The sequence below is a fragment of the Rhinolophus hipposideros genome, assembly GCF_964194185.1.
Source record: "Rhinolophus hipposideros genome assembly, chromosome: 8".
NCBI classification, from domain to species: domain Eukaryota; kingdom Metazoa; phylum Chordata; class Mammalia; order Chiroptera; family Rhinolophidae; genus Rhinolophus; species Rhinolophus hipposideros.
Genome location: NC_138054.1, coordinates 1,133,271 through 1,145,285, shown reverse-complemented (window position 1 = coordinate 1,145,285; position 12,015 = coordinate 1,133,271). Strand labels below are relative to the sequence as shown.

General features: G+C 38.6%; 2 protein-coding genes across 7 annotated transcripts in view; one reads left to right on the top strand and one right to left on the bottom strand.

Annotated features, from left to right (window-relative positions):
- EXOC2 (exocyst complex component 2) overlaps positions 1–12,015 on the top strand; it is a 254,857-nt gene that overhangs the window by 28,055 nt on the left and 214,787 nt on the right. The window contains exon 1 of one of the 6 annotated variants that reach the window (XM_081056235.1): positions 8,234–8,433. The exons of the other annotated variants lie outside the window; for them this stretch is intronic. The gene's annotated coding sequence lies outside the window, so the exon portion shown is untranslated. Of the gene's footprint in view, positions 1–8,233; positions 8,434–12,015 lie in introns of those variants that run through there. 6 annotated transcript variants of the gene reach the window in all.
- The window catches only part of LOC308500942 (small ribosomal subunit protein eS8-like), a gene marked incomplete at its 5' end in the record, with an annotated part of 35,773 nt that overhangs the window by 15,292 nt on the left and 8,466 nt on the right, over positions 1–12,015 (bottom strand). The window lies entirely within an intron of this gene.

Sequence of the window (12,015 nt, the reverse complement as noted above, 5' to 3'; positions counted from 1 at the left end):
GAGTCCTTTGTGGAGTTATAGTTGTTCGGTTAGTTGTAAATTGCAGGGGAGATTTACAGAGGCTGACCTCACGCCACCATTTTGATGAACTCGCTAGTACATGCTTGTTTGATTACTGTGGCCTGTAATACAGTTTGATATCAGGTAGCGTGACACTTCGAACCTTGTTTTTCTTCCTCAATATTGGTTTGGCTATGTAGGGTCTTCCGGTTCCATATAAATTTTAGGATTATTTGTACTGTTTCTGTGAAAAGTGGCATTGGTGGTTTGATAGGCATTGCATTGAATCTATTAAACCTTTGAGTTTGATAGATTCCTTTGGGTACTATGGACATTTTAATTATGTCAGTTTTCCTATCCATGAGCATGGTGTACCCTTCTATTTCTTTATGTATTCTTCAATTTCTCCCTTCAGAGTCTGAAACAAGATGTGATCGAACAATATGGTGAATGTTTAAATAAAAAAAAATATTACATTAAAAGGCACATTGCCATTAATCCTCCTCGAAATGCTACCCTTTGCTTCGAACATACTTATCCCATCATTCTTGCCACTTTCTGAAGCAATTCTGGAAGTCCTCTTTCATGAGTGTCTTTAGTTGCACTGTCTTGACTACTTCGATGTTCTGAATAGATTGAAAATGTTTATCTTTCTTGGTCATTTTTACTTTGAGGAAGAGCCAGAAGTTGCACAGTACCAGATCCGGTGAATGAAGTGGATGAGAATACCATAGTGTTTTTTTTGACAGAAATTGCCACACCAGAAGTGATATGTGACACAGAGCATTCTCGTGATGGAGGAAGAAACCATTTGACCATTTCATGTTAATGCTTTGTTTGTGATCCATGATTTATGGCACACTTTAAAATACACCTTCTCTCAACCGTTGCTCTAACCTGACTGACTGCACTGAACAAGTTGAAACTTGTCACACACTGTTACTAAGCTGCTTCCCCTATTGAAGATCCCTGCCTTTCTGTTGGATGGCAGTGAGCATCAGCATTCACTATAGTTTGTGATCACAACGGAAAAGCTCCATGTTTGCCTGTAATTTTCTGTTTTGTAGTAGCTTTGTGTGGTTTTGGTGCCAGGGTGATGCTGGCCTCATAAAATGAGTTTGGGAGCCTTCCTTCCTCTTTAATTTTTTTGGACTAGTTTGAGAAGGATAAGTATTTTTTGAATGTTTGGAAAAATTTGTCTGTGAAGTCATCTGGTCCTGGACTTCTGTTTGTTGGGAGTGTTTTGGTTACTGATTCAATTTCATTAGTAGTTGTATGTCTGTTCAGATTTTTTGTTTCTTTCTGATTTAGTATTGGAATGTTGCATATTTGTAGGAATTTATTCATTTCTTCCAGATTGTCCAGTTCATTAGCATGTAATTAACTATAGTGTTGTCTTATAATCCTTTGTAGTTCTTTGTTGTCAGTTATCACTTCTTCATTTCTAATTTTATTATTTGGGCCCTCCTTTTATGTTTCTGGCTAAAGGTTTATCAATTTTATTTTTGTTTTTAAAGAGTCGTCTCTTGGTTTCATTGTTTTTTTTTCACTATTTTTTTTTAGTCTCAGTTTTGTTTATTTCTTTTCTGAGCTGTATTACCATATTTTGCCGTGTCTGAAGCGCTCCCATGTTTTTGGCCCAAACTTTGAGGGAGAAACTCTTTCATTTTAATTTTTTAATTCAAATTTTTATTTGTTTACTTTTAGGTACCTGTTTTTTTGTATTTTAAAGGAATTTTAGCATTTATTTTTTAACATATTATGATACAAGAAACTTTATGTAACAAATAATTGCAAAACACAAGAACACATTCAAGGCACAAGAAATTTTACGAATTGGTAACAGATTTACGATATTTATGCATCACAGAAGGCCAAGAACTCTTCATGGTTGCAGGTTCATCATAAGTTCAACAAAACCGTTTATTGTATTCCAGGATATTGTTTTGCATGTGGATAGCTCACTTTGGGCTTTGTGTGTTTTTCTTTTTGTAGTTCCTTTAGGTGAAAGTTTAGATTGTTTAGTTGAGATTTTTCTTGTTTCTTGAGGTAAGTGTGAATTGCTATAACTTTGCCTCTTAAAACTGCTTTGGATGTCCCATAGATTTTCAGTTGTTGTGTTTTCATTTCCTTTTGTCTCAAGATATCTTTTGATTTCTTCCTTGATCTCATCGTTAACCTATTCATTGTTTAGTAGTATGTTATTTAGCCTCCTTGTGTGTGTATGTTTTTCAGTTTTCTCTTTGTAATTTATTTCTAATCATACTACTGTGATTAGAGAAGATGCTTGGTATAATTTCAGTCTTCTTAAATTTACTGAGACTTATTTTTGTGGCATAAGATGTTGTATATCTTGGAAATTTTTCCATGTGTCCTTGACAAGAATTTATATTTTGCTAGTTTCCAGTGCGATATTCTAAAAATATCAATTAAATCCATCTGGTCTTGTGTGTCATTTAAGACTGCTGTTTTCCATGCTGATTTTCTGTCTGGATGATCTATTCATTGATGTCATTGGGGTATTAAAGTCCCTTACTATTAATGTAATAATGTTGATGTGTCCCTTTACGTCCTTCAGTATTTGTTTTATGTACTTAGGTGCTCCTATGTTGGGTGCATAAATGTTTACAAGAGTTAGATCTTGTTAGATTGATCCACTTATCACTGTGAAATGCCTGTCTTTGTCTCTTCTTCCAGCCATTGTTGTAAATTCTAATTTGCCAAGTATTGCTACCCCACCTTTTTTTTTCCCCATTTTCATTTATGTGAAGTATCTTTATCCATACCTTTACTTCCTGTCTTTGTTTTTCAATCTGAAATGTCTATCTTTTAGGCAGCATACCTATGTGTTTTTTTTTAAATCCATTTATCAACTCTATGTCTTTTGATTGGAACATTTAATTTATGTACATTTAAAGTAAGTATTGATAGGTATTTAGTTATGGCCATTATTGTTTTCTGATTGTTTTTGTAGTTTGTACATTTCTTGTAGATTTTTGCTTTGTGGTTACTATGTGCTTAATGTATTCCAAGCTATGTGTGTAACAGTGTGTTTTAAGTTGAACTTAAGTTCTAGCATTCTAAAATCACTAAGATTTTTACTCCCTCCATGTTTATGTTTTTCTTACGTTTTCTTTTTTTGTGTGTTTGTGCATTTGTGTGTAGCCCTTAATTTATTGCTGCAAACATACATAATTGTTCTACTTTTTTCTTTTACCCTTTGCACTAGCTATATAGTTGGTTGATCTACTGTTTTTACTGAGGGTTTGCCTAAGTGTCAGTGAGAATTATTTTCTTTGTTAATTTTCCATCATAGTTTCGATTTTTTTTTTCTTAATGTAATCTCTAGCATTTCTTGTACTACTAGTTTAGTGGCTAACTCCTGGTTTAAAGATTAACTCCTTCAGCAGTTTCTCATCTGGGAAGCTCTTTCTCCCTTGATTCTAAATGGTAGCTGTGCTGGATAGAATAATCTCGGTTGTAGGTCTGTTTGGGACTCTGCACTTCCTGGGTATGCATGTCTTCTGTTTCCTTCTCCAGGTTAGGGAAGTTTTCTGTCATTATTTCTTCAAATAAGTTTTCAGTCTCTTTCTCTTTTCTTTCTGGTATCCCTGTGATGTGAATGTTTGTATGCTTGATGGCGTACCAGAAGTCCCTTAATCTATCTTTTTTTTTTCAGTTGTTTTTTTTTTTACTACCTTGTCTTCCAGATTGTTGATTGGATCCTCTGCTTCATTTGATCTGCTGTTGATTTCCTCTAAAGTATTCTACATTTCTGTTTTTTCACTTTTCATTTCTGATTTGTTCTTATGTTTTCTATCTCCTTTTTTGTGTTTTCTCTTTGTTGAAGTTCTAAACTGAGTTCATCTATTCTTCCTCTAAGTTTTTCGTGCATCCTTATAACCAGTATTTTGACTCTGTATCTGGTAGGTTGCTTTTCTTCATTTCATTTAGTTATTTTTCTGCAGTTTTGCCTTGTTTTTTCATTTCAGACATGTTTCTTTGTGTCCTCATTTTCTCTGACTCCTTGTGTTTGTTTCTATGTATTAGGTAGAGCTGCTATGTCTCCCAGTCTTGGCAGAGTGGCCGTATGCAGTAGGTGTCCTGTGGGGCCCAGTGGTATAGTCTCCCAGATTATCTGAGCCGGGTGCTCCACGAGTGTTCCTTGGGTTGTATGTACCATCCTGTTGTAGTTGAGCATTGATTGTTGTTGGTATATTAATGGGTAGGATTGACTCTCTGGCTGACTGGCAGTGATGACTGGCTGTGGCTACAGTAGATCATCTGTTACGTGTGGGCTGATCCCACAGAGTGGGAGTTGCCTTAGTGCTGGTCTGGTACCAGCTGAGTCTACCTTTGGGCGTATTATTTGTGAGCTCGTTGGATTTTCCTCTGTTGTGGTCTGAAGCTGGCCACTGGGTGTGTTGGCAGCTGCTGATTGTGCTCAGCTTGGAGTCACTTGTTAGGAGGTGCAAAGTGATGTCCACTTGGTTGCCACTTGTGCTGAGCTTGGATGTGCTTGAGAGAGGATATGCTGTGAACCGAGGGCACCTTCCACTAGTGCTGAGGTCAGGACCCTTTTGAGTGCACCATGATGTGAGCTGTGGCCAGTTGCCACTTGGGTTGGGCTCGTGGCCATTTAATTGAATCTATATTCCAAACCAAGACTAGCCGTCGCTCATGTAAGGCTTGGGAACACCTGATGGGAGTGATAATGCAAGTTGAGACTGATTGCTGAATGTGCCAGGTTTGGTCCTGCTTATCAAGAGGTGCAGGGCATGCTGAGGTTAGCTGCTACTTCTTTGGGATCTGTGGGCCTTTGAGAGATTTTAGTAAAGTCTGCAGCATGAGGCAAGGTAGGCTGGCTGTTTGTGTGGAAAAGCCAGTGGAAAAGGTCTGGTCTGGTTGTGCAAGTTGGCTGGAGTAGGGTCTGGGAATTCTCCCTACCAGGGTAGGGAGAATGGTGTTAGCCAGGTTAGTGGTGAGCTAGATTTGGCGCCTCGTGCTCCAGGCTGGCTGGGTGGAAGAGAGCTCAACAAAGGTAAATGGTACCTGCCAGCACATCTGTCGGGGAGAGAGTTTGCTGACCTCTACTCCTCGAGCCCTCGCCCTGAAAGTACTCAATTTAGTTCCTCCCTTTATGTCCCTAGTGCTTTTTGAGCTGCTTTCCCTATGCCTCAGCCCAGAGTGAGTGAGTTTGTGAGTGACCAAGTCGGTGTGCGAGTCCATCAAGAGGAATGCCTCAGTCTTCAGCAGTCCTTCTCACTCAGATACAATCCCTGCGGATTTTCACAGCCAAATGTCATGGGGACTCCTCTTCCTGATACCTAAAGTTGGGGAGCCTCGTGTGGGGCTGGGGCCTCTTCCTTTTCAGGAGGAACCTTTAGAGCCGAAGTATCCTTCCTGATTCTCAACCATCACACCATGGGTGTGGCCCAGCCTGTTCTGTGTCTCCACCCCTCCTACCAGTCTCCATGCAGCTTCTTCTTTATGTCCCTAGTTATAGAACTTCTGTTTAGCTAGACTTCAGGTGGTTCTCAATGATGGTTTTATTATTTAGTTGTAATTTTGATGTGTTCGTGGTAAGAGGCGAGCTCAGTGGTTTCTACTCAACCATCTTGACCTGACATGTCCAGTGTAGACGTTTTAAGTGTCCTTAAATTATCTATAAATTTAATGCAATTGACATTTGTTCATTTAACAAATATGTGTTGAGCATCATTTATATATTAGATACTGTTCTAAATGCTGTGTGTATAGCAGTGCATGGAACAGACAAATACTCCCTTTCTCCTGGAGCTTACATTCTAATTCTAGTTAGTGGAAACAGACAAATAAGTACTGTGTTTCCCTGAAAAGAAGGCGTAGCTGGACAATCAGCTCTAATACATCTTTTGGAGCAAAAACTAATATAAGACCCAGTATTATATTACATTATACTACATTATACTGCATTATACTACATTATGTACTACTCTATGTTATGTTATGTTATATTATATACCCAGTCTTATGTTACATTGTATTATATAAGACCCAGTTATAGTAAAATAAGACTGGGTCTTATATTACTTTTTGCTCCAAAAGACGCATTAGAGCTGATTGGCTAGGTCTTATTTTCGGGGAAACACGAAAATAAACACGGTATAAGTGTAGTATCTTGTGGGGGGTGATGATAATTCCCATCAAAATTCTGGTAGAATTAATTTTAGAACCTGGCAAAATATTTTAAAGTTCATCTGTACCATCTGTACTAAGAGAACTTGTAAAAGACTAATTGTCCTATAGATATTTAATTATAACATGGAAATGAAATCCTTGTTTTGGTGCAGTATAGATTAGTGGGACAAAATGTAGATGGTCCAGAAACAGACTCAAATGAGAATTGTCAGTGATAAAAGTAGCATTTTAGATCAGTAGAGAAATTAGTGGATTGATGAGTGAAATTGTATTGTGGTCAATTAGCTATTCAGTATTCCAAAATAAATTACACATGAGTTAATTAAGTAGGCAATATAAATAGTATTAAAGCACCAGAAACATGATTTTGAAAGCAGGACTCTAGAAGTAGAAAAGAAAGGTCAATACTTTTGATCTTAAAAGACTTATAATTTCCTAAGGGCAAAGAGAACCATAAACAATGTGAAGAGAAAAATGATAAACTGTGAAAGATATCAACAGTGTATATAATGGATAGAGGGTTGATGTTCTTAAGGTAGATCTTAAAATCAAGAAAAAAAAACCTTATAAAAATGTGCAAAGGTAGTAGTGAAAGTGGAATTCACCCACACTGCAGGTTACACTTGTTTTATTATGCTTATCAGGTTGCTTTACAGATTAAATAGATTGCTAACACCTTTGTTGCTGGTGAGACCATGTGTTGATAATACTTTTCTTCATGCTGGTTTGGTAATGCATGTTACAACCTTAAATGTATATCCTTTGACCAGTAATTACTCTTTGAATCTAAAGCAAGGAAATATCTGGGTAAATGTGCAAAAATGTTTTGTAGAAAAATGTTCATTGTCATGTTCATAACAGCAAAAATATTGAAAACCACTTAAGTGTCACCACTGATTATACATCTGTGCAATGGATAATAAGAAGCTTTAAAGTGATGTGGATTTGTATTTACCAACATGGAAAGATGTCCATCATATAGTTTACGAGGTCTGACCATTAAGTTTGCAAACGCATCCTAGAAAAAGTGCTGCATACCTCATTGCTGAATATCATTATGGTCACCTTCGAAGTCCTCCCCTTGGGAAGCTATGCACTGACGCCAGCACCTAGTCCACCCTTCAAAGCAATTTTGGAACTCTTTCTGGAATGGCTATCAGAGCTGTCCATCGTATTACCCTTGATATCCTAAATGTCACCAAAATGTCTTCCTTTCAATATTTCCTTTATCTTCGGGTAAAGAAAGAAGTCGTTGGGGGCCAAATCAGGTGAGTAGGGAGGGTGTTCCAATACAGTTATTTGTTTACTGGCTAAAAACTCCCTCACAGACAGTGCGGTGTGAGCTGGTGCATTGTCGTGATGCAAAAGCCATTAATTGTTGGAGAAAAGTTTAGGTTGTTTTCATTTAACATTTAACTTTTTCAGGCAGCCTTTTCAGCACTTCCAAATAGTAAACTCGGTTAACTGTACAGTTGGTGCAAATTCATAATGAATACTCCTTCTGATATAGATAAAGGTTAGCAACATTATTTTTACTCTTTATTTGGATTGGTGGAACTTTTTTGGTCGTAGAGAATTGGCTGACTTCCATTGTGCACTTTGACGGTTTGTTTCAGGGTTGTATTGGTACACCCATGTTTCATCACCAGTGATAACATGGCCCAAAACATCATCTTGAGTCTCCAAAATGTCTTGGCAAACTTCGACCTGTTGCTTTTGTTCGTCAGGGAGCTCCTTCTGGACCATTTTTGCACACCACTTTCTCATGACAAGATTTTCAGTTAAGATTTTCCTAACTTGTTTCTCAATTGATATTTATTTGGTCTTCTATGCTTCTCACAGTTAGCCAACAATTTTGACGCCAAATTCAATGAATGTTTGCAATGTTTTCATCAGTTCTGCTCGTTACTGGCTGCCCTGACCTCTCTTCATCAGCGACGCATTCTCCCCTCAGAAAAATATTTAATTCATTTGTACACTATCGTTTTCTTCATGGCATTATCTCCATAAACTGAGACTTACATGTCCCTGATTTCATTTTTGCCCTTCCCAGGTTTAACAAGAAATTTAATGTGTGTTCATTGCTCTAATTCAAGTTCAGACATTCTCATGGTGGCACAGAAAAACAAGCAACAACAATAATGAACGTCATTTCAGCAAGACACTGCTGCACATCGACACGTACACAGCTGGGAGACACTGATGGACCAAGGTTATGAAACCTTCCCGAGCTGTTTGTACAGTGCTGCCAGTGTAAGCGCACTGGGGCAAGTTCATGAACATAGTGGTCATACCTCATGTGTAAAAATTCGTTGGGAACACGTATGCCTAGCATGCTGCAATTTTATAAAACATGTGTAACTGTATCTACATATATGTTCTGATTGATGACGACTGTATTAGTTATATACCAACAGGGTGAAAAGTGGTTATCTGAGTGATGATTTTATTTTTGTTCATGCAGTTTAGAATATTTAATCGTTTCTGTGGTGGAATGCATATCCTTTCTATAATTAGAGTGGGAACAGTGAACTTATTTTAAGGGATGGATGGAAGTTGAGGATGAGAATGGAGGCTGCATTTATTTTAGGGGACCCAGGTGTGCAATGCCCTGTCGCCCTTGTCAGCGGGTCTGCAGGGCCTGCAGAACCCGAGTGCTCCCTGTGTGGCTGGGTGTTGAGTGGCTTGGGACCAGAAGTCTCTGTGGCTTACGGGGACCCCTTCTGACTGCCGTCTCATGCCATCATTAAGTTTTATGTCAAGACCGCCAGCAAGGACTTCATAGAGCTTTTGTCCACATCTGCGACACCATGTCAATACTTTGCGTGTGCTGGGATCAGATGTGCTCTGGGACGACTGACCCCAGGATCATCCGTGAGGTCATCCGAGGGTGTGGTGCGAGGTGCCGCAGGGGGACTTCTTCCACCGGCTTTTCATGGAAGGTGTTTTAGAAGACTACGACGAGATTTATCTGGATCTGGCATCTGAGCACTTGTTCAGAGTAGGGACAAGCACAGGTGACAGTGCTTCCGTCCGTAAGCTCCAGCCTCTCAGTAAGCATTGTCCTGTCTCATGGTGGCTGTGGAGCTGCTGCTGCCCACAGGTGGGACTCATGTGGAGGGTGCTTCCCTGAGGGTCTGGGAAGACTTCTCAGAGCCCAGTGTCAAGCCTGTGATGTTAATGTTTATCTGCCAGCTCTGAAGACTCTGAGGAGCTTTGGAAAGGCTGGCAGACACGGGCCATCAGGTGCTGGTTGAAGCAAATCTAAATGGCAAAATGAACTTGAGTCTGGAAACTGAAGCAATTCTGGAAGTCCTCTTTCATGAGTGTCTTTACTTCATCCTCCATCATGGCAACATTCCATGTCACACATTGCCTTTGGTATATGGCAATTTCTGTCAAATAATAACATTATGGTGTGTCCTCATCCACCTTACTCAGTGGATCTGGCACCATGTGACTTCTGGCTCTTCCCCAAAGTCAAAATAATTCAGGACATCGAGGCAGCCACGACAGTGCAACTAAAGACACTCAGGAAAGAGGACTTCCAGAACTGCTTCAGAAAGTAACAAGAATGATGGGATAATTTTGTTTGAAGTGAGGGGGAGTATTTTGAGGGGGATTAGTTAACAACAATGTGTCTTACTGTAAATTTTTTAAAATTTAAACATTCAGCATATTTTTTGATCACAACTCATATTAGTGTATATTCACGGTTTTAGATTTATCTATAAAGTTTGAATTGGTTATTTATTAGGTTCACTAATAATGCATCTTATTCATACAGGAATTAAAGGAAATAGTCAAGTTTATGTGGAACAAGGTGTTTCTTATGTGTAACTTTTATGGAAACCAAGTTTCTGTTTTTCCCCCATAGTATTGTTATTCCACTTAGAAAATAATTGTTAATGCTTTATTATTTTGAGAAGAGGAAGGAGGGATTTTAAGGGGCTTGTACAGTGATGGAGAGGAGAGGTTCACATTAAATTTCCATTTTTTATGGTTTATGCAGTAAGACAAGCTATTAACCTTGCAGCTTATATTTTTGCACTAAATTAATTCCTGTTACTATATTTCCGTCAGTAATTAGTAACTTCCTACTAGATTTGGTGATGGATTACTTAAGTTTGTTATTATTATTATTATTATTATGTTTGCTAATTTTTTAATTCCATTCATGGTGTTGCAGAAAGAATACAGAAACGAGACCTGGGCAAGTCATTTGAACTTATGGCTAGTTAAGATCACTGTCAGTTTGAGTAGATTCTGATTCAATACTCTGAGGGTTACAATATAGGAAGATTAAAGAGTTGTTTTCAATAGTATTTCAAAAGTATTTTTGTCGCGTCCAGCACGACAAGAGTTGTGGGAAGTGAGGAGGAAGGCGGCACAAGGTTAAGAAAGTCAGTAGACAAGAACAGAGTGCATGTGGGGTCAAGTCTCAAGGACTGAGCCCCAAATAGGGCCAATGCATGGTTTTTGTTAGGTGTGGAAGTAACAGAAGTAAAGCTTGTCAGTCTCAAGATCTGTGAATCCCATACCTTACAATAGGAAACTGATTTAAGCCAATCACCCTTGCCTGCAGGCAGCTGAACCGTAAGTCCCAGGACAGGTACTTCATCAAGGGATAAAACCTTCATGCATATGAGTAGATGGAGAGCACATCATTGAGTCACTTCCCCTGCAGGTTGTGGGAAGGAATGCAGCCACAGAGGCAGAGGCTCTTTTTAGATGGGGGAAGGTAGGGGACTGTGCCCACCTCCATCAGCCCTGTGAGTTCCCCAGATGGTCCCCACCTGGCTGTGTCTGGCTTGGGCTCCCCCCCCCCCCATGGGGAGTTTTACCTGTCATTGGCTGACCAGCCATCTTTCTGGGGCCAAACAGGGAGATGTAAGGTGTAAGCACAAAGGTGAAGCAAAGTCCCTGAAAGGATCCGTCTCACAGACTCTTCTTTCTTTGGGGCGGGTATGAGGAGACAGACAGGTAGGCTGCTGTGTGGCAACATAGCTTAAAATAATTAATACATATCGACTTCAGAGTTATGGTTTAAGCTTTGTGAAACTATTTACTTTCTAACTTCTGAGTTATACGAAATTGCTTGCTTGATGAGTATTTACAAAGCTACTTTTAACGTTTTTAAAATCCTCTGCCCTCAGGATTTTTGTAGACTGAATGCCAGATGAAAATGAAAAACAAATGCTTTAACGCAGTGGGGAATTATAGGACCTGCAGATTTTGTTTTCTGTGCCATTACACAGAAATGACATCATGCTTGTTTCTGGTATTTCTTCAGAAGTTTCTTTGGTTTCTTAATTAAATGAGAATTTTCAAGCTATAGTAAAAGTCTGTCCTTTTACCTGTTTCATTCTTTCTCCTGTCTTTCCCTCAGCATCAGTCAGTGCCCCCCCCCTTTTCCCTCTGTCCAAGGAAATGAAAAAACAAACAAAAAAAACCTGTGGTTTGTTTTAAAATAAATAATTGCATTTTAATTTATGGTGAATTATTATAATGGATTACTTTTAATAATACATTAACAAAAAGACTAGAGTTTTATAGTGTAACTTCTGAAAATGAGAGGAATAATGTATGCCTCTACTTAACCTTTAGAGGTATGTTATTAAAGAAAAATAAATAGGCCATCTAAAACTTTAACATCTAAATATGAGGCATTAAAAATTCATATTCTTCTAGAGATTTAGTAAAAAATGTTTTTTTAATAAATACCAAAATTTTAAAATGAATAATAACAGTCTCTTGTAGTTTAGTTCCTAGTGAAAAGCTAGGGAGTGCCAGGTTCTACAGTCTTACGTTAGTAATCGGAAAGCTGGGTCCCGT